General features: G+C 45.4%; 2 long non-coding RNA genes across 3 annotated transcripts; both read left to right on the top strand.

Annotated features, from left to right (window-relative positions):
* The first annotated feature begins 13,889 nt into the window (after positions 1–13,889).
* LOC142501656 (uncharacterized) lies at positions 13,890–15,276 on the top strand. Its single transcript, XR_012803533.1, has 3 exons — positions 13,890–14,041; positions 14,312–14,512; positions 15,140–15,276. It is a non-coding gene; the product is annotated as an uncharacterized LOC142501656 (long non-coding RNA).
* Positions 15,277–15,523: 247 nt separating this feature from the next.
* On the top strand, positions 15,524–23,186 carry LOC142501657 (uncharacterized). Of its 2 annotated transcripts, XR_012803535.1 has the most exons (4): positions 15,524–15,944; positions 20,439–20,586; positions 22,408–22,485; positions 23,053–23,186. It is a non-coding gene; the product is annotated as an uncharacterized LOC142501657 (long non-coding RNA). The 2 variants fall into 2 exon arrangements; XR_012803534.1 differs by having other exon boundaries at positions 15,524–20,586.
* The last annotated feature ends 2,710 nt before the right edge of the window (positions 23,187–25,896 follow it).

Here is a 25,896-nt window from a genome sequence, read left to right as displayed (position 1 = left end):
ATCAGCATTGCCATTGTGATTGCGCAACTGAAAAGCTTGCAACATCCATTGGCTATACAGTGACAGTTGCCATTTATTGCACCTCAAATAAATAGCAGATGAGTCATTCACCTCATGAATGTCTGAGTTACAGTATACTCCTATGCAAGGGGAGGGGAGTAGGTGTGTAGCGAGGGGAGGGGAGCTGTCCCATTGGCCGATAGCTCCGACCAATGAGGTCGCACTTCGGCGATTTTTCGCGCCGAAATCACGCAGCACGATGACGTAGGTGGGCGGGGAGTGCTGTATAAGACTGTAAGGGCGAATGACGCGAATCAGCTCTTTGATAAAGGACAATCCTTGTCCGAAACGCGTCAGAGTGTGTGTCCCCGTTACCATGTAGTATCAATAAATATATATTTTTAACCCACACCTTGCTGGTCCCCTTCTCCTATTTGGCTGTGCACCGCTGCAATCCTAGGATTTCTTCTCTACATCAACTCTGAGCGTGATGCACGCACTACAGGAAGCTGCCACTTGTGAGTATTGCCTTTCTCCTTCACGAGGGGATTTGTTGACCAGGAACAGTGTTGCAGCTAAGATGTCCTGCCCAGCGGAGTCAAAAAGATTGATGGTATGTTAACCCTTTACTTACTCCAACATATGGACAGTTATACCATATAGTACCATTGCTGCACTTCAAAACACTGGGTCCAATGCTCTATCTCTTGGCTTCATGTGCTTCCTCTATACCATGATATGTGGACATTAACTTTTCAAGTGACATGGAGTCCGAATCGGATTGAGCACTGTTGTTGGGACTTGTGCCCCAAACTACCTACTCCTATGCAATATTATCTTGGAGAGAGAGAGAGAGAGAGAGAATGCATCCCGGGCTGAGCTGGGCCGCTTTCCTCTACTGCTCACTGTACAGAAGAGAGCGCTGACATTCTGGACTCACCTAAACAACAGCCATCCACAGTCTTACAGCTACAGAGCAATGCGAAGCCAGGACATCCTCACTAAACCGTGTGCCATCAAACAACTTGTCCTCTCACTCCAAGGACAAAACCCCACACAGATCAACAACCTGCCAAAAAAAGAAATCAACTCAATCTCCAGCGAAATGAAGGAGCAGTATGTAACAATGTGGGAAAATGATATCCAACGCTCAAAGAAGCTGGAAACCTACCACAGCCTACAGAGAGAATACACTCTGGCACCCTACCTACTGAAGGTAAAAGACCCAAAACAGAGACAGACCCTGGGCCAGTACAGAATAAGTGCCCACAGCCTAGAAATAGAAACAGGCAGCCACAGACAGAACTGGAAGCCCTGGGAGATGAGAATATGCCAAAGATGTGAGCTAGGAGAGGTAGAAGATGAAACGCACTTCCTGTTGCGTTGCACACAATACTCTGAAGTGAGGAGTGCCCACCTAGAGAAACTAACTGCTGTTATCCAGAACTTTAATAATATAGAGGAGAACCAAAAAATAGCGATCCTCCTGGGAGAAGATGAAACCACAGCAGAATTGGCTGCACACTATATCAGCACCTGCCACAAGCTGAGAGACGTCCACTAACTCCCACATCCCTGTGTGAAACTGTTACCCATATACCGTGCAATCATTATACCCTACCCCCTAATATTCGTGTAATTATTGTCCCCCACCCCCTATTATTCATGCTTTGACAATACTGAAGAGAGAGAGAGAGAGAGAGAGAGAAAATATGAATGTCCGAATGTCCGAATGTCCGAATGTCCTCAGCATTGCAGCATATAGCATTTCTGACTCCGTTTTATTAAATTAACGTTTGTGCATGTCAAAATAAAAAATAATTATTTGTTTGTGCAGCCTGTGAGGGGTATGATTCATATAAAGTTTATCAATGTTACAAAGTGTGAACCGGGGGTGTTATTTTTGTTAACCCTATTAAACCATTGCAGGACTCTTTTTGGCAGTGAAAGTGTTCAAATGCATGCCTCCCAATCCCTCTGTGGGATGTGCGTACCAGCTGGGGCAGTATATGCTTGAAAACATACAGAAAATGTTTTTAATTTTTTAATCTTCCCAACTGTCCTTATACATGGAATGAACATTTCATTAGAGGCGTTATTCCACTATATTCTTTGAGAGGAAAGGTCATGCAACCGGTCAGAACTAGAGATGGGCGAATTAGTTAGAATTTGAGCAAAGAATTGCCAAGCAGACAAAGTCACCCACCGAGGGTAATGGAGGGAAAAAATGGCCACAAACAGCAAGAACAACAGGAAGGGGTTATTAAGAGTCAACATTGTGAAAATGGTGCATTCAATAGAAGGGATAGCACTGGTTGTAAAGGTTTGAAATGTTCTGGTCTGTGACCACATGTAAGGCTGGTATTCTAATGAGGTGCCTGTGACTCACACTGATGTCAATTCCTGCGCAGGAGCCACACACCCACAGTCTCAAGTCCCCTCCCCAGTCACTCTGTGACATTACAGAGATGGCACACATCGTGCTCCTTATCCTGTGGTGCCTTCCCTGTAAGCACAGCTGACCAGTCTAAGGGCCGTTCTATACTGTTTGCGGCCATGTGTGCGCGTGTGCATACGCGCGTGCACGTGCCGCATGCTTTTCGTGTGTATGCTGAGCTGTGAGCTGTGTGAAGGTACATACATACACACATACATACACATACACACACATATATACATACATACACATCCATACATACAAACACACACATACATACATTTCATACCGGCAGCGGCGCGAAAAGATTCTTTTGCCCGTCTTCCCCGCTCCCTGCCGTGCGCGTGCGCGGCTCCATTATAGAAAGACTGACTAACGTCAGCCAACTAAAATGATATAGAACGGGCCTAATGCTGTGCGTGATTGTGATATATTGTGTGTCTGCATCCTTGCCTGTGTGTGATTGTGATATATTGTGTCTGGATCATTGTGTGTCTGTGTGTGATTGCGATATATTGTGTCTGTATCATTGTGTGACTGTGTGTGATTGTAACTTTGAGTGACTCGGGCTTTCACCCCTGATCTCCTCTCTGTCTCACATACTATTTCTTGCTCCCTTGTGCTTGTTCTGCGCTCCCCCTTCTTCCTCTGACTCCGTTAGCTTTTTTTCTCACTGTATGGTTCCACCCTTTTTTGTTTAATTATCCATGTCTCTCTCTCTCTTTTTATTCATATGATTCATTGTCTTTGTGATCCCCCTGTCTTCTCTTTCTCTGAGGCCACTATTCAATATGTGAACATATTGCATTGTGACACCCTCTTCTCGCTATATTAAATAAGGGGTGCAGAAAATATCCATGACAGTGATGCACTAAGACAGAGGAATATTGAATATTCTGTGAGGCTGCTTCTTCATGTATATAAACCTCAGATCTTTGTTCCTTTTGTGTTATGGAGAAGCAGGTTTGCAGTATATTGAGTGAGAGTTGGACATTCAGTGATGTGTTTGTATATCTCTTCTCACAGGTATGTTTTGTGTGTGTGTCTCTTCTCACAGGGGTGTGTTTTGTGTTTGTGTGTCTTCTCACAGGTGTGTGTTTTGTGTTTGTGTGTCTCTTCTCACAGGTGTGTTTTGTGATTGTGTGTCCCTTCTCACAGGTGTGTTTTGTGATTGTGTGTCTCTTCTCACAGGTGTGTGTTTTGCTGCTGATGTCCTGCAGACCCCAGCTCATATTGTCTCCCCGATGGAGGAGACTGTGTCACTGAGGTGTGAGCATCAGGACAACACCTATCCCAATAAGTACTGGTACCGTCAGGTGAAGGGGCAGCGGCTGGATCTCATTGGATACACGTACAGGGATGGTGTCCCTAACATGGAAAGTGAATTCAACGGAAAGAATATAACTATCCACTCCGAGGGTGCCCAGAAAAGTACCCTAATCATCTCCAATGTGTCAGTGGGAGACAGTGCGGTGTATTACTGTGCCAGCAGCATCCACAGCGAGAGAAAGAGAGAGAGAGACTGTGCAGAACTGGGAGAGAAACTCCTCCCTGTTACAGGAGACAGACTGACTAACTCTTCCCACTTAAAACAAGAACTTATAATACACATACAGAGAACAATATCTTACACAATACAGATAGAGAGAATGTGCAGAAATGTGTCTGATGCCTTAGGCTGCGGTCCCAGTCATCACTGTGACACGCGCGCCCGGCGCGGCCCGGACTGGGACCGCAGCCTAAGGCATCAGACACATTTCTGCACATTCTGTCTATCTGTATTGTGTAAGATATTGTTCTCTGTATGTGTATTATAAGTTCTTGTTTTAAGTGTGAAGAGTTAGTCAGTGCTTGGACACTTATCCCTTGAATGTCCACAACAATAAAGAGAGTGTGAGGGATAGCGCTTCCCTGTGTTGGGGCCCGGTGGTGCACTTATTATAATACCTCCCTAATCACTGCTCCTGATCAGGATAATCCTTGGACTCAGCAACACCGCACAGTGATCCCACGCCGCACTGCGCTGCTCTCTGAAGGAATGGATACACACGCTGACTCCACAGGGGAGGGATCCCCAGCCGGAATGATCCTTTACCACAGTCTCTGCTATGGAGTCAGAAACTCTTTCTGCACTCAGACTGCCCGGGCATTCAGGCACTGTCCTGCAGCATGTCTCTTCCTCTCTGAGTATGGTGAAGGAGTACCTGTCTTAAGGTAGTCCTTATCACAAACAGTATTCCTCTAGTGTCTCAGGGAACTAACTGGGCCCTGGGGGTATACCTCTACCCTAGCCCCTGCATGTAGAAGATCTCTTGCTGTAGATTCCGTCTGATCCCAGACTCTGGCAGTTCACCACATGCAACTGGCACTGGTGATATTACACACACTGTATAACTAGAAAGCAGTCCCCCCCTTTCTTCCTATGAGGGGCCTTTCCCTGACACAGCCAAATTAACTACTCTAGCTGCACTGCACACAACACTGTCTCTTCTTGTCAGAGCACACAGCACTGCAGCTGTGTTCACTGACAAGACTTACACTCACCTAAGGGCAGGGTCCCTACCTAAGGGGCCTTCCCTAAGAACTTACCCACTACCCTAGTGGGGAGTGGGGCCTACCTGGGGCCTGGGGGTAACCTGGCCTAGTGTAAGAAGCCACTTGCTCCTTACACACTTCCTCCCCCTTCCTTCTCCCAGCTCCAACTGACTAGCATGGTCTCTGCAACATTGTATCCTTCTCCAACAGGAGAAGCTGCAAACTCTATTTGCTGGCTGGCTGCACGTGATATGGGTGAAAGGGCAGTCCCCAGAGGCTGCTGGGAATTGTAGTCCACTCAGGACCTCTTTAGTATTGGGACCGCGTGTGCTATCATTACTGCGCCTGTGCGAAGCTGTAATGGCCACCGCTATGCTTAACTGCGCCTGCGCGACCTTGGGGAGTCCCTGCACTACGGAGCGCCATCTCTGCCCCCTCGCGTTCACTACACTGGCCGCCGCGTTGCGTCTGCGCATGCGTGAGCCTCCGCGCCCGTGCGGACATAACAAAGATGGCGGCGCCGTGCCTCTGACGCCACCGGGAGGACTATTTGGGGACCTGGCTACATACATGTCTCCTAAAGTCTTCCAAACCTCTTGTACAGGTCTCATAAAGTCCTCCAAACCTCTCGTACAGGTCTCGTAAAGTCTCCCAAACCTCTCGTACAGGTCTCGTAAAGTCTTCCAAACTTCTCGTACATGTCTCGTAAAGTCTTCCAAACCTTTTGTACAAGACTTGAAGAAGAAGACACAAGAAACATCTGTACACAAGCATTTCATTTATGAGGAACACTAATGTTGGTCCCCTGAAAGTTACCAACCCATAAAACTAATCTCCCTTCCTCCAGTACCAATATAGCTACAAGAACGATGATTAAATATGCAGAGAAATCGCTCATGTCAATGGGGTTTTTAGGAAGATTGTGATGTGATTGGCTACTTTGCAGCACACTGAATTACCCCCGAAGTCCCTCATGTGTAACGTGATGTCACGTAGAGGGGATGTGGTTTTCCTATAAGCGAGATGCCTGTGTCTTGTAACAATGCCATTTCCTGCACAGGTGTCACCCAGGCTCAGTGAAGGGTCCCCAGTGACAATAGGATCCATAGAGATGGGACACAGCCTGCTCCTGCTTGTCACCCTATGGTGCTTACACTGTGAGGAGAGCAGATCAGTATAACTGTGTGTGTCTGTCTGTGTGGGCATATAATAGTATCAATATGTAATTGTAAATACTCGTGTGTGTTCTACAGTGTAAGTTGCAGCACATTGTGTATGGCTCTGCTTGTGTCATTGTGTCACTCTGTCTGTGTATGCTGTGTGTAGTTATCTTCTCTCTATAAAATGTGTGATTCATTGAATGTATATTTGCACAGTAAGTTGTGTGTCTCATATGTATTGTGCCATTTTTTGTCCCATTGTGTGTATTATTGTACAATATCTTGTGTGTCATTGTCCTTTATGTTCTATATCTCATTTTGTGTCATTGTGCATTTGCGCATATCACATGTTTCTCATGTCAACAGACAGACACAGTTGGATAAAACAAGGAGAGAGAGAGAGAGAGAGAGAGGGGGAGAGAGAGAGAGAGAGAGAGAGAGAGAGAGAGAGAGAGAGAGAGAGAGAGAGAGAGAGAGAGATCTCTGACAGTTCTTGTTGCTCTCTTTTCCCAGCTGTCTGTCTCGCTGATGATGTTGTCCAGAAACCTGAATTCCTGCTGCCTGGTCCTGGGATGAACGTGACACTGATGTGTGAGCACCAGGACTCCAGCTTTTATTATAAATATTGGTACCGTCAGAGGAAGGGGCAGCCACTGGATCTCATTGGATACACATATAGCACAGACAAACCCACCATGGAGGAAGCGTTCAATGTGGAAAGGATAACTATCCATCCCGAGAGTGCTCAGAAAAGCACCCTAAGCATCTCAAATGTGTCAGTGGGAGACAGTGCGGTGTATTACTGCGCCAGCAGCATCCACAGCGAGAGAAAGAGAGAGAGAGACTGTGCAGAACTGGGAGAGAAACTCCTCCCTGTTATAACACTCACTAACTAGAGAAATGCAGATACTGAGCAAAAGACTCCTCTGTTATAACACTCACAAGACACAGGCAGAGTGAGAGACTACTCACAGATATAAGAACAGACAGAGAGGGTATATGACCAATGTATAGGAAAAACTGAAAAGTGCAAGAAACAGAACATTGGACCTAAGGAGACCTTTGTGTGTGGAGCAGCGACTGGAATGTCTTCAAGTGAGATTCAAACCCATTTTTAGATCAATGTCACCTTGTTACTGTATATATTGTACAGTATTTCTGTCCCTCTGTGTAGTGAGATGCAAAATACAGTATAGTAACAAACTAAGGGGGTCATGTACTAAGCTCCGTTAAGTCACTTTTAGAGCACAAAGTGCTCTTAGAACGTGATGTTGCGCTGAACAAGATGCACTAAGCCACGCAAACAGGCACTTTGCGCTCTAAAACTGACTTTTTTCAGGAAATACTTGTTCGTTACCCTGTTTGCATTAAATTCTGCCCTTAAGCGGGATGCTCTATGCAACGCAACCTTAGCGTACGCGAAAGTTGCGTTGAACAGAACACGTCAGCTCAAAGTAGACGCAAAAAAAGCTGGACTTTCCTGCTTTATATTTTTGCATGCGCAACACCCATACAACAGGCCGGCGGGTGTCCCCAGCTGACCCCGCGGGGGTCCCCGAGGGAGGCCGGGGGTCGCGCGGGTGTCCCGGCTGACCCCGCGGCAATCCCGGGTCCCCGCGGGAGTCCTGGGGTACCCGCGGGCCTGCGGTACCAATGTTGTGCCTGCAAAAATAATAAACATTATTTCTAACTAAATACACCCTCCTAACACATACAGTACAATAAGCACCCACCCTGAACTGACTATACCCACCGTGTACCCATTGAGTAGTATAGTGGTACATCATACCCATATAATAATATTATGGGCATGGTAAGCCTCTATAGCACTCAATGGGCATCCCAATTACAATACATTAATACACAAGACACACAATAATAAACCCTAACTCCAAAAAATCATACTTCACTAAATAAAAACAGTAGCCAGCTAATCCAATGAATACAAGCAATAACAACATCAACAATGAATTAATTAAACCATTAACCAATCAAACCAATTAATTCCTAAACCAACTCAAAATGAATAGTAACACTAACCAATCAAACCAATGAATTACTATAACATTAATGAATGTAACCATTAAAAGACAAAGAAATACATTCAAACAATCTCTGAAGTAACCATAAACACATTAGCAAACATAATACAACATTAACTACAAGCGAATACCAATCGCAAACATTTTATTACATTAAGCAGGAAAAAAACAAACATTGACATCCACATAAAAAACTGACATTAAAAACACCAACAACAATACCAAGCCACAAATGCCCCCCAAATATTGTCATAATAATGTATTAATCTGTACCCTAAAGTGGTACAGATTAATATATTATCAGTCAATGTGCCTCCCCCAAAAAAACAAAAAACATATTGAATGAAGACACCTGTAAAAAGAGACATTTACAAACATTGAATATATTACTTACCATTAGAAGCGGTGGCCCTCCGACTCCCGGGGTAACAGGAAGCTCACGTACCTTGAAGGCCTCCAACAGCATCCGATTCCATCCGCCATGAAGATCCAGATCAGGTACCCAAATCTTCTTTTTTCTTATTTAAGGCCGTGACGCCTCATTTGAGACCAAGAAGCCGACGAGACAACATCGGTTGGGATTTACCATGGGGTTTTTTGGATTGACAGATGAAGAAAGAAGATAAAGAAGATCAAGAAATGGTGACAGATGAAGATAGAAGAAGGTGATTAAAGAAAGAAAAAAGAAGATTTGGGTACCTGATCTGGATCTTCATGGCGGATGGCATCGGATGCTGTTGGAGGCCTTCAAGGTACGTGAGCTTCCTGTTACCCCGGGAGTCGGAGGGCCACCGCTTCTAATGGTAAGTAATATATTGAATGTTTGTAAATGTCTCTTTTTACAGGTGTCTTCATTGGATGTATTTTTTGTTTTTTTGGGGGAGGCACATTGACTGATAATATATTAATCTGTACCACTTTAAGGTACAGATTAATACATTATTATGACAATATTTGGGGGGCATTTGTGGCTTGGTATTGCTGTTGGTGTTTTTAATGTCAGTTTTTTATGTGGATGTCATTGTTTGTTTTTTTCCTGCTTAATGTAATAAAATGTTTGCAATTGGTGTTCGCTTGTAGTTAATGTTGTATTATGTTAGCTAATGTGTTTTATGGTTATTTCAGAGATTGTTTGAATGTATTTCTTTATCTTTTAATGGTTACATTCATTAATGTTGTAGTAATTCATTGGTTTGATTGGTTAGTGTTACTATTCATTTTGAGTTGTTTAGGAATTAATTGGTTTCATTGGTTAATGATTTAATTAATTCATTGTTGATGTTGTTACTGCTTGTATTGATTGGATTAGCTGGCTACTGTTTTGATTGACTTTATTTAGGTATGCTAATGCAGTGTTTAATAATGGGCAAATTATCTATTATCCATATCTGGATAATAGTAATTTTGCACATTATTGTACTGTATGTGTTAGGGCGGAGGGGGGGGGGGGGGGGGGGAGGGTCGTGTATTGATGTTTGTTAAATCTTTTTTAAATATACATTTGATTAATAGTGTACATGAGCAGGGGGTCTCCGGAGCTGAACAGCATTGGACCCCCTACTTCAGGAGATACAGGCCCCGTTATGGGGTGCCGGTATCCCCTGTAGAGCTTCAATGTCCCTGTCACGTGACGCGGAAGCGTGAAAGTGCAGGGGATACCGGCACCCCATAACGGGACCTGTATCTCCTGAAGTAGGGGGTCCTCGGATCTGAAAACAATGCTGTTCAGCTCCGGAGACCCCCTGCTCATGTACACTATTAATCAAATGTATTTATTTAGTGTACGATCACCTGTAACCGCCTTGCATGGAGATGGCAAATCTCCATGCAAATGTTACATGCGGCTTTTTTTTCTATCAGCTAGCGTACGTGAAGGTTAAGAACGCTAGCAGGGGGAAAAAAAGCAACCCGTATGCTGTTGGTGTTTTGAGCAGGTACGTTAAAAAATGAGCTCAAGGCCTTAGTGAATCGCGTCCCTGGCCTCACTTTGTAACGGACGTGCTTTTTTTGAACATCAGAACGCAAAGCCATTGAGCTTAGTGCATAGCCCCCTAAGTTCTCACGGAGTCAATATTGTATTTTACTGTATAATGTGCAACAGTGTCTAGAACTCAGCTATGTGAAGTTTTACACACAATTTCTCCTTTCTTACAAGAACTCCTTTCTAAAGTAACACTATATTTTCCCTATGGGAGGAAACTGTTTTTTATAACTAGCAATGCGACTAGTATTTCTGAAAAAATGCCCAACCTGAAAAATATCCTTGTATACTAAACACTATTTATTGCTCCAATGGTAGTATCAGATTACCTATTTTAAAAATGTATTAGTTTCCCTCATGTTCTTGGAAGAAACAAGGTTATGGTGGAGAAGGAAGCAGTGACACTGTCACAGTGCCTATTGTTGCAAGCATTTGAAAAGGATTATAGAGATTTAAATATCTTGAAATTATAAAAAGGGAACGGGAGAGGCTTTTTCAAATACACCCCCTTTTTCTTATAAATGAAAGAGACACTATGGGATCTATGCAGTAAGCGGCGGGAAAGCACTTTCGGCAGGGGTTTGAACTCGCATGCTTTTGGTGAGTTGCTCTCACGGTATGCAGGAAGGCCCGAATACCTGCGAGAGCAACATTTCCAAACATGGCGAGTAGCCGGCGGCGAGATGGTCTGCCTGCTGAGAAGGACTCACCTGGCGAGATCTGTCTGCAGCAGAGAGAGATCCGCCACTTTCTCTGCGCAAATCTCGCCGGAAAAAAAGATTTTAAAATAAATTTTTATTCATAGTGTAGATGTGCAGGGGGTCTCCGGAGCTGAACCGCGTTGGTTTTAAGTCCGGGGACCCCTTGCTTCCCGAGATACAGGCCCCATTATGGGGTGCCGGTAATAACCGCTATAGTAATTAAGGGGTTAACCCACCCTGCCCATACCCACCCACAAGGCCTAACCACCCTCCCCAGGCAACTAACCCCACCCTTCACCCATTCATTTGTACAGTGGCTTCATCATGCATCTATGCATCTATATATATATTTCTCAAACCATTGTATGTGTGTCTGTCTGTCCTGTGTCTCCCTGTGTCTAGGGGCAATCGCATTGGACCTTTGGCCCGTAACTCTGCCTCAGGCCAATGAGATGGCTCCCTTGGCCCGCCCGCCCCGCACACCTCTCATTGGCCGGTGTGGTCACACACACACACACACAAACTCACCCTCACCCTCACACCGCATGCTCCTCTCCAAGATGGCCTACCACACGATGTGCAGCAGCCCAGATAAGACAGTACACCCTGCGCCTCACACCCCTCCCGCAGGCGTGCCGCCTCACACCTTACACCCTGCGCCTCACACCTTACACCCTGCGCCTCACACCCCTCCTGCCTCACACCTTAAACCCCTGCCACAGAACACCACTGCGCGTCCCGCTTCAACTGCCCAGGAACAAGCGGCGGAGCAGCCGGCCGGGGGAGCGCACCATTACCTCGCGCCTCAGGCCAGGACCACACATGGCGCTTCCTGCCGCCGCCCGAATGTGCCTCCATTGGCCAGATGACCCATCGGGGGACCAAGCAGCATGATTAACCAATATACAAAGAAATAGTTAAGGATTTCAAAAACATGCCAAAATAAAAACATCACATTGCAAAAACAAACACAGCACATCTCAAAATCAAAACACCACATAGCAAAGCAAAATCAAACCATCACAGAGCTAAATATCAAACACAGCACATCTCCAAATAAAATCATGACTTAGCCAAATGTAAAACCCAGCACATCTCAAAATCAAAACATCACATAGCCAATTAAATATCTTCTAACCAATCCCAATCAAACAAGTGAATGATACTGTGTGTACATGATGGAAATAACCTGTGCATCATGTAACACTATGCTAATCAATGTTCAAACTAAAAGAAACAATTACAAACAATATACAATGCCATCCAAACAATAAGAAAATAAAAACAAGCAAGTTAATTATAAGTGTAATATCTATACTATGGGTTACTAAAAATAGAGATACTTTATATAACCCGGTACCATCATTCCTTCATCACTGTACAACATCTTCATGTAGAAAGATTTCCCGATCTAGATTTTTTTTTTACATACTACAGATCTTAAGACCATGAAACAATATCAGGTTTTAAAAGCCAGAGTACAACTACATGAAGGAATCACTCCAATGGATACCCTTAAAACCTGGCCTGTTGGTAGCCCTTGAGGACTGAGTTTGAGCACCACTGCATTAAAAGATAGTACAACCCCCTCTATTGTAACTGGATGTTGTATTGCTTGACCTTTGTACCCTCGATTCTTGACCCTTTTGTGTACCCAGGTATCCCAATAAACACAGACATTTTTAACTTGGATTCAAATTGCCGCAGCCTTTTATTAACCATAAACCATTTAACATCTCTAGACCTGGTCAGCAAGTAGCCCTAAAACCCTGATCATGCTGACCGCTGACCCAGTGAGTACTCTTGGTTAATAACCCCTGGGGTTCCATTTAGGAGGACACCCTTTAGGCCCGCCGCTCCTGGACCTGACCTAAGACCATCGCCTTTGAATCCTTCACATTCCTCCAAATTATCCACCTGTACAAAACTGACCAGTACGCACCACTCCAGCTGTGACAACCCTTTCAACATAACGGTCACCTTTCAACATAACTTCTTTCTCTTTCTTCTTTTATTATAATGTTGCTATATTTTACCCATTTTTTTATAATCCATATCACTTATTAACAAAATGCAACCAAAACCAACACCTGATACAGTAACAATCCCCACCATTCCTCACCACCCAAAAGGGGTGCATGGGCGGGAACCTTTTGGGGAGGTGCACAGGGAGAGAGGTAGAGATGAGCCTCTTAAATAACCTACACCTTCCCTCCTCCTCTCACTCTAGGCCTCTCCCACTAGGCCCCCGATGGTCATGTTTCCCCACCCCCACTGGTCAGGATTCACTTTAGCTACATTTGCATAATTTGCCCACAAGGTGTCACTCATGTAACTGGTAATGCAGTGAAGATGATGTTCCGATGGCAATTTTATATCAGTAACATTATTTCTATTAACTAGATCCAGTGGCCAACTCCAGTCCTTAAGGGCCACCAACAGGTCAGGCTTTCAGGATATCCCTGCTTCAGCACTGATGGCTCAATCAGTGGCTAGGTCGAAGACTGCACCACCTGTGCTGAAGCAGGGATATCCTAAAAACTTGACCTGTTGGTGGCCCATGATGATTGTAGCTGGCCCCGTGGATTAGTACGTGGGGTACAGATCTCCAGAGAGGGGTCAGTATGTGGGGCACAGATCTCCTGGGAGGGGTCAGCACGTGGGGCAAAGATCTCCTGGGAAGGGTCAGTACATGTGGCATAGATCTCCTGGGAGGGTTCAATATGTGGGGCATTGATCTCTTGGGAAGTGTCAGTACGTGTGGCATAGATCTCCTGGGATGGTTCAATAGTGAGGCATAGATCTCCTGGGAGGGGTCAGTATGTGAGGCATAGATCTCCTGGGAGGGGTCAGTACGTGAGGTATAGATCTCCTGGGAAGGGTCAGTACGTGAGGTATAGATCTCCTGGGAGGGGTCACTACGTGAGGTATAGGTCTCCTGGGAAGGGTCAGTACGTGAGGTATAGATCTCCTGGGAGGGGTCAGTACGTGAGGTATAGATCTCCTGGGAGGGATCAGTGCGGCGGCACAGATCTGAGTAATGGAGGAGGGATTATGGTGTTGGCACTGAACCCATCTCTAGATTTGTCTTCCTGACACCCCAGACTTTCCTGCAACAACTAAAATCAGGGAGATTTGGGGACTTATGACCATTAATGTTATTTCAATGGAAATGTGCTGATTTGGTGAGTCTATCAGACGCAAATGCTAAGAATGTGTGAAACCTTCTGCTGACGTCTTCCATTAACACATATTACATACCTGCTGTCACCTTGGAAGCTAAATTACATTATTTTAAAACATTTTTATTCAAGATGTTATTAAATATAGGCAGGTTAAGGCAATAAACAAATAAACACATCACCAATGATATATTGAATATGCGTTATCAATATTTTCTTTAATAAAATGATCAAATTCTTTATGTTAACGGGAATATTCTTCTTTTTTTTAAGTAAAGGAAAGTCTGCAATGATGTCATTTCCTGTCCCGGTGTGACAGACTCGGTGGCTGGTCCTTGCTCCTCAGTGACTCTGGGAATCGTAGAAGATGAGACACATTCTGTGTCTATTCATCACCCTGCGGTGGCTGTACTGTGAGGAGGGCTAATTAGTACTGTATAGCACGGTGTGCTTGTGTGTAGTGTGTGATCTCAGGTGTGTGGATGTCACTGTGCCTGTGATTGTATGTGTGTAATATACATGTCATTGCATGATCCCCACATGCTGTGTGTTTATTATTGCATGATTGTCATTATGTGTCCCTTTGTGTTGTGTGTGCCATTTGGTGCTTGTTTCAATGTGTAAACTTGATTTGTATGTGTCACGGCACACTTGTGTATCACATTATGTTGCTTATGTCTCTGTCTTTTTGTTTGAATTAGCAATACAATAATGACAGACACAAAAACAATGAGAGACAGAGAGGAATAAAGTGAGCTAGAGACAGAGAGACAGAGAGACAGAGGGGGTTATGCACTAAGCAATGATAAGTGGGGTTTCTGGGTGCTATGCACAAAGCAGTGATAAGTGCTTTTAAGTGAGATAACTGTCTTTATAGCGTGATACTGTCTGCTGTGAGATTCACAAAGCAGTGATAACAGTGCAGTAACCTGCTATAATGGCTACTTAAAAGCACTTATCACTGCTTTGTGCATCACCCCCAGAGAGAGCGAGAGAGAGAGAAAGAGAGAGAGAGAGAGACAGAGAGACAGAGACAGAGACACAGAGAGGGAGAGAGACAGACAGCAGTCTTTGACAGTTCTTGTTGCTCTCTTTTCCCAGCTGTCTGTCTCGCTGCTGATGTTGTCCAGAAACCTGAATTCCTGCTGCCTGGTCCTGGGATGAACGTGACACTGATGTGTGAGCACCAGGACTCCAGCTATCTCACTAAATATTGGTACCGTCAGAGGAAAGGGCAGCCACTGGATCTCATTGGATACACATATAACACAGAAAATCCCACCATGGAGGAAGCGTTCAATGTGGAAAGGATAACTATCCATCCCGAGAGTGCTCAGAAAAGCACCCTAAGCATCTCAAATGTGTCAGTGGGAGACAGTGCGGTGTATTACTGCGCCAGCAGCATCCACAGCGAGAGAAAGAGAGAGAGAGACTGTGCAGAACTGGGAGAGAAACTCCTCCCTGTTATAACACTCACTAACTAGAGAAATGCAGATACTGAGCAAAAGACCTATCCCTCGAACAAAGGGCAGAGGCTGTGGTCTCTACTCAATATGCTGGGCAGCTGCTTCCTAGCGCTGGAGAAAGGCAGGGGCTTATGTGAGAGACCCCTGTTATAGGAACTACTTTATACATTAAGCAGAAGCTGTGTGAGTGATCGCTCCTGCTACAAGACAACTTTATACATTGAGCAGGGGCTGTGTGAGAGATCCCCTGTTATAAGAACAACTTGAAGGCTGGGCGTGAATATGCAGTTAGAATAAGGATTGGCTTTTATAGTACAAAAAAAGCTTTATTCACAGCTGTTGATAAGGTTTACCATAGAAGGACATACTTCACGTTAGACATATTAACTGGGGGCATATCATAAAGTTACTCCCCTGGGCAGCTCTCTCTCCTGTGCTGGGTAAGTACTTATGCTTGTTTCCCTTAGTATGCGTTAGATTGGCAATCTCCTGCATAGCATCAGTAATACCCAATCTCGGGTGGGCCCCTGCCAGGAATCCGCCTTGCTTTCTGGGATCAGTATCCCAGTACTGTGTACTGCAAACCTCGTCCATGCATATTGGATTGGGAGTTTACTAAGGACCTTCGGTGGGGCAGATCAGATTATGCTCCACAGTTACTACTCTGAAAACTCCCTGCTGAGCCCCGCTCACTCCACTTCACGAATCAGAACAACCTTGGGCCATTACTATAGGCGCTAACTATATAGGGCACTTCCCTTAACTGAAAACAATAAAAACAGTGACACGACACTCTTAATTTACATATTTAAAAAACATATTTACAGGACTCACGGGGAGGCCCTCTGCCAGAACTCAGAGGAACCTACTTCTAGAACATAGGGCGAAGCTATATATACCCTGCTATCTCTCTATGGTGGCATCATCGGTCACAAGACATACAGAGAGGGACAATTACTTCTGCACAGTCATCCTACATCATATGATGGGGAAGGGCAATACCAGTGATCCCACCCGATTAACCAATTAAGACCGTTAACTCCATACATAACTTAGTACTCCCTAGAGGGGGAGCAACATGTATGTGTGGGTTTGTGTATGTGCAAATTTGTTTGTGTGCATGGGCAGGTTTGTGTGTGCGGCAAGTTTGTTAGTCTGAATGCACAGAGCCCCTATCGGAAGGTCACTACCACCTCAGTTGTCAGTTGTCACTACCACATCCTCATGTATCAGAAAAAAAGGAGCACCACCATGGGGCATACACTACCTGTACTCCCTCACCCACCTTGCAGTACAGATCATACTGTCCTCTAACCTCCCCTGTCATGGAACAAGAATCATATTTTTGTTTGACCCCCCTTGCAGCTTCTGCTTGTCAGCTGCTTAGTTTCAGCTGCATGTATTTGCTCTACACACACACACACGCACGCACGCACACACACACACACACACACGTATCCTTATCAAACAAATTGTGTTAATGTGATATATTACTATGTTGCCTTTTCTGCCTCTGAGCATGTAGCCAGCGAGTTGCTACAGCAACCCCTGAGAGCTTTTCTCAGAATGGGCTATTCTGCCCTCCCCCCTGTCTTGCTGACAGTTGGTCTGTCCCTAAACCATTCCTGTCTCCCAGATCCCCCTCACTGTCTTTTACTTCCTGACACTGATTGAGTGGGTACCCCTTCTATGTTATACTCCTCCCGGCAAGGCCCAATCCTTTTCACCTGCCCTTAACTATGAAGCACCTATAGAGAAGCACTCCCTTACAACACCATTACATCCACAAGTGCCTGTATATACTGCTCCTTTCCTAATAAAGTGAAGAAAATATAACAGGACTTGGTGTGCTTTGGAAAGGGGGCTGAGTTGAAGCTATCTGGGTCCATTCATACCCTAGACATGACCCTGGGTCCAGAATAGTGAAAAGGAGATTGTGTGCTTTGGGGACACACACAAAAGCTGCTACTCACAGCCTTTATGCTAATACAGAGCAGTCTCTGCACACTGACAAGCAAGCAATTTACACTGTCAGATACATATCAGTCTCTGCACACCAGCTCAAGGAAAACAGCTCTACAAACAGCAAGCAGCTTTACACTGCCAAACAGAGCAGCAGGCTCTATACCACAGAGCCCAAACTTTGCACACAAGGCAGCAGCACTGCAGACAGACAGTACATTATACACAGAACTTTGATTGCCTTTTCTGTTTGAGTCCACCCTCTGCACAGCTACACAGTGAGGATCTACCATCTCACCTACCCTTGCGCACCGTCCCATGGCTAGCACCACCAAGGGCCACGCCACCGGACAACCGCCAGGACACGGGTCAGAGCCACCGGACACCTGTGAGTACAGCTACCCCTAAGCTGAACGCTGCAGGACACCGCCCGGCATTATCTGAGACAGTCGCCCATCGCTGACGCAGGTAACAGACCGCACGCCACACGCATTGGCTAAAGGCCTTCATACACCAACAGCATGGCAGAACTCAGATCGCCACCAGACACGACGCAGGAGAGTGACCATTCAGACACAGAGACCGCCGCACAACTGCCACAGGCACAGGCAGATGCAAGGCCTAAACGGATAGTCACACTCACACAAAAGGCCCGCGAATAATATGAAGCTGACATTGACACGCACCGCGAAAGGTTAGAGAAGGCCTTGGAGGACACTGGTCATGAAATATGTAACGTTGCAAGTACTAGCGATCAGGAGAAACAGCTATAGCACAATTGAGGTCAAGTCACAAACGCTACCAAATGCTGTCACAAACATATCTCGCCTACCTGAAAAGAATCAACATGGAAGAAAGCCTCAGTGAACGTGACCAGCAGGAGGCAACCGACCTGGAGCGCGACGGCTTCGTGCAGACTACTATCACTGAGGCCGAAGACCAGAGAAAGGACCTTTTGCTGGAGACCGCATCAGAGCGCTCCAGCACATCCAGGCACTCATCAAGGTCAGCGCAATCAGCGCAATCTAATGCATCCAGCGCGAGCGCAAGCGCAAGCCACCACCGAGGCCGCACGTGCCAGGGCTGAATATAGTCGGAGAGAGGCAGTCGTAAGGGCAGAAAAAGCGCGCATAGAAGAGGAGGAGCAGAATGCCGCAAATACCGCCGCCGCTGCCACCGCCGCCACTGCCAATGCCACCGCCGCTGCCAATGACGCCGCCGCTGCCAATGACGCCGCCGCTGCCAATGCCGCCGCCAATGCCGCCGCCGCTGCGCGTAGAAAGGACGAATTGGACGCGGATCTAGAAGCTCTAAGCAAACAAGAGGACGCCGCCGCCATAGCCCAAGCTGAAGTCTTAGAAGCAGCTGCGAGACAGGACAGCGGGGAGCAACCGTACAGATGGATAGCCTCAGAGGATCCAGTCCAACGCACTGAGGACTATGTGAGGAGCCTCTTCAGCGTAAATACCAGCGCACCATCTTAACACAACGGGGGTGACTCCACAGACACCGAAGACTTGCTAGATCCACGTGGAAAAGGCGCTGTTCCACCAAGGGTACACGCTACCTTGGATAGCCACAGCCGGAACAGTGATCCACACAACAGCGCGTACACGGATGCACTACAACAGGCTCGCAATCCAGGTACACCCGCACGGGAAAACACAGCCCCTCACACTGACCAGCAGTCATCACACGTACACGCCAAGGAAGAGGCGACCGCAAGGACCCTCCCGGCAACTACCTCAGAACACGACCAACACACCGAAGGAAGAAAGTAACCTCCTGAAGGTGACCGACGAAAGTATCGCCCAAACTAAGAGAAACAATTGGACAATTCTCCTGCAAGCAATGGCACAACTGAGACGTACAGCCCTTCCTTTCCGTAAATACTAGGTGGCAGAGCAGCCAGCCGCCATGGCTGGTACAGCTGCAAAAGATTGCACCCTGCAGGTGAAGCCAAAGGGACAAAAAGACTGTCCTCTCACACGTCTAAAAAGAGACAGTCGCAGAGACATTTCATAAAGGGATTTTCAAGGCCAAAAGAGACTGTTCTTCGTTATGTCCAGGGAGAAAACAACCTCCTGATGGCAGTTAACAAAGAGACACAAAGGCGTTTCAAGAAAATACGTGGAGACGTTCTCGTGCAAGAGAAATGTTCCGATGACCTAGGGTGCACAGCGTTCTAGACAACAGTGCGTGCAGGTGTGTGTGCAGGTTTGCGCATGTGTGCAGGTTTGTGTGTGCCGGTTTGTGTGTGTGTGCAAGTTTGTTTGTGTGTATGTGCAGGTTTCTGTGTGTGTGCAGGTTTGTGTGCGCATGTGCAGGTTTGGGTGGACAAGTGCAGGTTTGTGTGTGTTTGTGAAAACATAAGAGGTTATAAAGAGGTCAGATCCGGACCCACAAGTGAGATCCTAAAAATGAGGTCTGGAAACAGGTGCAATCTGGCTGCGGGACATCCAATCATGTCTCGGGATCTGGCTGCAGGACATCCAATCACATCTCAGGATCTGGCTGTGGGACATCCAATCACGTCTCAGGATCTGGCTGCGGGACATCCAATCACAACTCAGGATCTGGCTGCGGGACATCCAATCACATCTCAGGATCTGACTGCGGGACATCCAATCACTGCGGGACATCCAATCACGTCTCAGGATCTGGCCCCATAACAGACACTGGGAAATACCAGGGCCCAAGTCATGAGGGCTACATACATATACTTATATGCATAATTTTATTATTAGTAAATACAAATTAAAAATGGCCTTCTGTGATTTTCAGCTAAATTGGCTTATTGTCAAAACATAACAACCAAATAGTTGGCTGCCTGGGCATGTGATCCTGGGTTATAGTCTTGACTTGTCTATGATTACCACTTTGAATTTCTATAGTAATAGATGGTTCTGTATTTCCCATTTTATATTTAATCATTGAAATGTGCTCTCTTCTTGTTCTTGTGTCTTCCTTAGGGCTGTGCCAGGGTGTGCTGGTAACTCAGGATACAAAGCTCTTATTAGTGCGGGAGGGGGATCTGTAAATATTTCTTGCCATCACGATGATGACACCAGCAGAAACCCTGCAGCTCAGCCCTGCACAGGCTGTAACATGGCCAGAGAGGTACAGGGAAGACAGCGGTGCGCAAACTGGGGGGGGGGGAGGGGCGCTAGATTTTCTGAGGGGGGGGGCATGGCAGTTATAGAGGTCCCGCGCTCTCCCCCCAGGCATTTAAATTAAATGCCGGGGGTCTGCGCGAGGCCTCTATAATACACTTACCTTCCTTTCCAGTGACACATCGTCCTGGCAACCCGGCATCAAATGACGCCGCTGAGTCGCGTGACATCACGTTACCATGGTGATGTGATGACACGAGCCCGTGCATCATTTGACGCCGAGGTCGAGTTGGCGGGGGGAGGGGGTGGGTGCGAGGCGCCAAGGAGAGCAGGCAGGGGTGTGCACGGGGAAAGGGGAAAAGTTTGAGCACCCCTGGAAAGAGACAGGATACTTCCCACCCAGACCTCCAGGGGGAGATGTTCCTAGTCTAGAGAATGCCATCTCACAATCCTTTTCAATTAGAATTCACAAAACTGCATTACATTACATGAACATGAGAGAAAACAGCAGCAGCAGCTGTACAAGCTGAAGAGTGTACCTGAAGAGATGTAAATTAATTAAAATAATAATATTATAATTATACATAATAATAGCCCTGTGAAAGAATGACACATAGTTAAAAGGCCTTTGCTTAATAAAGTCACAGATGTGCTAGATGTGAATGGCTTTGTATATGGTTCTGCAGCTCAGATAGAGAGAGGAGAGGGAAAGGGACTTTCAAATTTAGTAGTGTTCCAATTGTATATATCCCCTCAAATAGATGAGTTAGACATGCCTATGCTGAAAAGGAGCACACTGAGTTACCTGCATGGGAGATATGCAAAGTATATTTAAATGAGTCCCATCCTACACTTCCAAAAGATTTCCATACCATCTATATAGAGTTGATTGGCCTAAAGCACCAACCTAATGACTGGAATGGTGTCAGACCCAACAGGACTAGAACCCATAAAAGCTCTAGTAGTGTGAGCTAAACCAGCTGATGGCTCACAGTGCCATGGAGATATGATACTTTTAAGAGGGATCTAAATTAGGGCCTATAGTCTTTACTGTCTAATGAATCTACATTTCACCAGGCGCAAGATAAAGTCACAGATGTGTTAGATGTGAATGGCTTTGTACATGGTTCTGCAGCTCCACCCGTTGTCACCCAAACTGTAAACAATTGCTCTGTTCCAATCTGTATCTGTGGCTGATAAAGGGGAGGAGATGGGGTGGGTTGTAAATCACAGACATTGGAGATGAGTAGTACTGTCACCTGGCTTCTAATCATACACAAATCTCCATCCAGAAACAGGTTTTTACAAATTGGGCTGAAGAAGTCCATGGGGCCACCTCACATAGTAACAGGGGAGATTTAGTCAGTTTAGACATTTACAACAGCTGCCCTAAGTAAGACAAGCTGCCCGTCATTAACACCTGGAGGTGATCCGGAGTCAGTTAGTCACTTAAGAGAGATAAGAAAAGCCACTTCCTGTGTGAGGAAGGAAACGTGTATGATGAATTATCTCTGTGATATTGCGTGTCACATGCACTAACCCAACACGTTTACAGATATAGACAAAGAGAAAGAAACAAGGGAGTGTCAGAAGTATCAAGAGGGAAGAGTATTGTCAGGGACTTTCAGAGATGCAGTGGGTACAGTCAGAGAAACGCAAAAAGATGCCCACTTCCTTATAATTGGAAGATAAATGCTAGGTTAAGAGGTGCTTATGTAGGGTAGAAGTTCTCATAAATGACAGGACACCACAGGGTGTTCTTATATAAATGTTTTATTATAAAATCTTTCAGAAGGATATTTGATCATTCGTGGATTATTTGTTTCAGGAGAATTTACAGTCCCAGTCCCGGTCAGTGAAATGACGAAACGCTTGTTGCTGCTTCTGGTCCTGAACCTTCTCCCATGTAAGACTCAGGGGCACAGGGCGTATGCCATAGATTACACTCAGATGCACTGTTAGGGGTCAGACTGATGGACAGGACGAGGTGAAAGGACTCTGCCCAAGGTCATACACTGACTGAGCGGCACAGCCATGGCGAGACTGAAGCTTAGGGAGAAAAATATTGACTTGTTGAGCTAAATGTTTTTTGTTGTTGTCATGCTTGAATTTATTTAATTAAGTTTAGTGTTAGAACTAAAATAAAGGTTATGTGAATTACTGACACATTGTAAAAAAAAAAAAACCAACCAAACAGTTGGCTGCCTGGGCATGTGATCAAGGGGGTTATATTCTTGCCTTTTCTACAATCACCACTTTGAATTTCTATACTAATAGACGGTTCTGTATGTCCCATTTTATATTCAGTCATTGAAATGTGCTCTCTTCTTGTTCCTGTGTCTTTCTCAGGCCTGTGCCAGGGTGTGCTGGTAACTCAGGATACAACGCTCTTATTAGTGCAGTGGGGGGATCTGTAAATATTTCTTGCCATCAGGATGATGACACCTACTTCAACATGTTCTGGTACCAACAGAAACCAGCGGAAGGGCTGAAGCTCATGGTCTTCTCAACAGGAGCTAATGAAGAAGCTACAATGGAAGTAGGCTATAAAGTCAGATGGAATCTGACTAGACCTGAGACAAAGAAATCCTCTCTGTATCTGGCACAAGCAGAGACTGGAGATGCGGCTGTGTATTTCTGTGCAGCAAGTATACACAGACGTAGATACCAAAGCAGCAGCCAGCCCAAAACCTACTCAGTCCCTGAGAGAGACAGAGGGAGGAGATACAGAGGGACACCTCCTTAGTAGACCGACAGGGGCTGCTAATTTATTTTAGGAGCCACCCAAAGCCTACTGCTGATCCACAAAAAGTCATATGAATTGGAGTAAAGGTTACAAATGATCACCCTTTAGTGAATCTGGGACCCTGTGAGCTGTTATGAGAACACTACATTAAACAATAACTATTATTGTATTATTTTTCCACTTAAAAGAACAACTCATAACAGAGAAAAATAAGCGGTCAAAATTAATTTGTTTTTTCATCATTTCACATTGTTTTTTGGAGTTGGAATATAATGTGCCTAAGAAATATGGGCTTTTGTTTAATGGCAAAGTATATATGTCTGTATTTTCACAGACATGTGCGGCTTTTTTATTGCGCGAGCAATGAGCGCCGACCGCACATGCGCGTCCAACTTTAGTGTCCTTTTTTGAATATGGATTTAGGGTAAGTCTAATTGGTGCCTTTTTTAATAGGTGATCTCGAGCACCTCACTAACCCCACTAACTTTACTAACCCCACACATGTATTAGGTATTATGCTGTCCTTAGTTACATTTCAGGGACACTGCGGCCTCGTGCATTCTTTAAGCATTTTGTTCCCAGAAAACATTTTGAACACCTTGTCTGCCCCTCAGACAGACTTAGGCCGTGTCCATAGATGGACAGGCCGTGCTGAGGTTTGCGGACGCTCCGCGCTGAGCCCCTGCATCCTCAATGAGGATGCCTTGAGAGGGGGCTCACGCGAGCGTCCGCAGGCGTGCGGAGGAGTTGGAGGTTTCAGCCGAGCGCCAAGCTGTTTTTCAGCGCTCTGTCGGCTGAAACCCTCCAATGAGAGTGGGGCTGCGTCAACGTCACGGCGCCGTGACGTCGGCGCCGTGACGTCGACGTCAGTGCGTCGCAGGCGATTGGCCCAGCGACGTCACTGCCCCGCCTCCCTACAATCTCCCCCCACCTCCGATCGCGGACGCTGGCTCGCCTGTATGGGCATGAAATCGCCCAGCTTCTGCAGGCTCGCCTCAGCGTCCGCTCGCCTCAGCACGGCTCCCCCCCTCTATGGCCCGGGCCTTAGGCTCTACCCTTTTCCTAGAAGTGTATTTATACTTTTTTATGTTGGTGGCAGTAATATGAGCACACATGGAAGAAAAAGTGCATTATTGAACCACCATACCCAATCCTGACCTGATGCCCCCACACATCATAATGGAGGAATCCCAGAGAAAGATGTAATTAAGGAGGCAAGCCAAGCTGCTTAAAAAAATATTTAAAAAATCTTTGTTTGGTTATAATATATGCAGCATTTGATTACCTTTATTGAAAGCTAATTACCTAAACTGCAAATTAATTTGTTCTCCCGTGATCGATCAGCAACGACCCTGCATCCCTGGGTTCACTAAATGGCTGCCTTTCAGTTTCAATCAACCCTTCAGTCAGTGTAACTGAGCAGCAACAATGTATTGTTATATTACGAAGGTAACATTGCTATTGTAGCAGTTTACAGCTCAAACGGCTGGGAATATTGGCAACAATTTATGACAAACAGGAAAGTGTTACAAAGAAGCCTGCTATAGAAATCAAAAGATACTCAGTATATTAAAACTCATTAAAATAGCAAAGAGTAGAATTCTAAAGTTCAGAAAAGGTAGTAAGTATTATCTAATACTACAGAACTGATTTATTTAAAAAAAGAACACATTGCTGCTCTAAGGTCTGTATTGACACACACCCATCAAGCATTGTTCAGGTTACATGCTGCTCTCAAACATCTTTTGAGTACAATGCTCCCTCCACAAATCCACTAGGCACCCTACCAGTTACAGCATCATTTAACCACCCTACCACCTCCACACTTCTGTTAGGCATCTTGTTGCCCCAGCCATGCAGCAGACCCTCTTGTCAGTTACATCCTATAATTAGAGGAAAAATGAGAATTAGAATCATTCTACCTCTAATTATAGAGGTAAATAAGAATTTTAATCAGTTAGTGTTAGGATCTGCTAATGGTCATGCCTTGGTGTGGCTATCAGGCTTATAAGGCGTTGGTCAAAGGGTTTAACTAAATGACCCTTTTTCGAGATATATATAGGTATTTCACTGTGTATTTTTGTCATATTGGATGTAGCTTTGGGCTTCTTTGTTGCATACATTTAGCCACGCCCACAAGCACTCCAATTGACATATATATATATATATTATATTATTATATTATGTGGTAATTTTTGGGGTTCCTTAGAGGTTGCTGGGTACCTGTGTGTGTTTTATTGTGTATATCATTGTACTGTATGTTATGTGTCTCCCTGTGCATGTCATTGTATAGTATTTTATGTATCTCATTGCATTATTGCGCATGATAAATAAATGAAGAGCCCTTTGTACTATACACCAGGAATGGCCAACTCCAGTCCTCAACGGCCGCCAAAATGTCAGGTTTTCGGGATATCCCTGGTTTAGCACAGGTGGCTCAGTCATAATGACAGGGATATTTTGTAAACTTGACCTGTTGGTTGCCCTTGAGGACTTGAATTGGCTACTTCTGCTATATACTATTCAATGGTCCAATAAAGTAACAAATTAATTTTTTGTTTGTTTCATTAA

Source organism: Ascaphus truei, chromosome 8 (assembly GCF_040206685.1).
Source record: "Ascaphus truei isolate aAscTru1 chromosome 8, aAscTru1.hap1, whole genome shotgun sequence".
NCBI lineage: Eukaryota > Metazoa > Chordata > Amphibia > Anura > Ascaphidae > Ascaphus > Ascaphus truei.
This window is presented reverse-complemented; position numbering and strand designations above follow the sequence as displayed.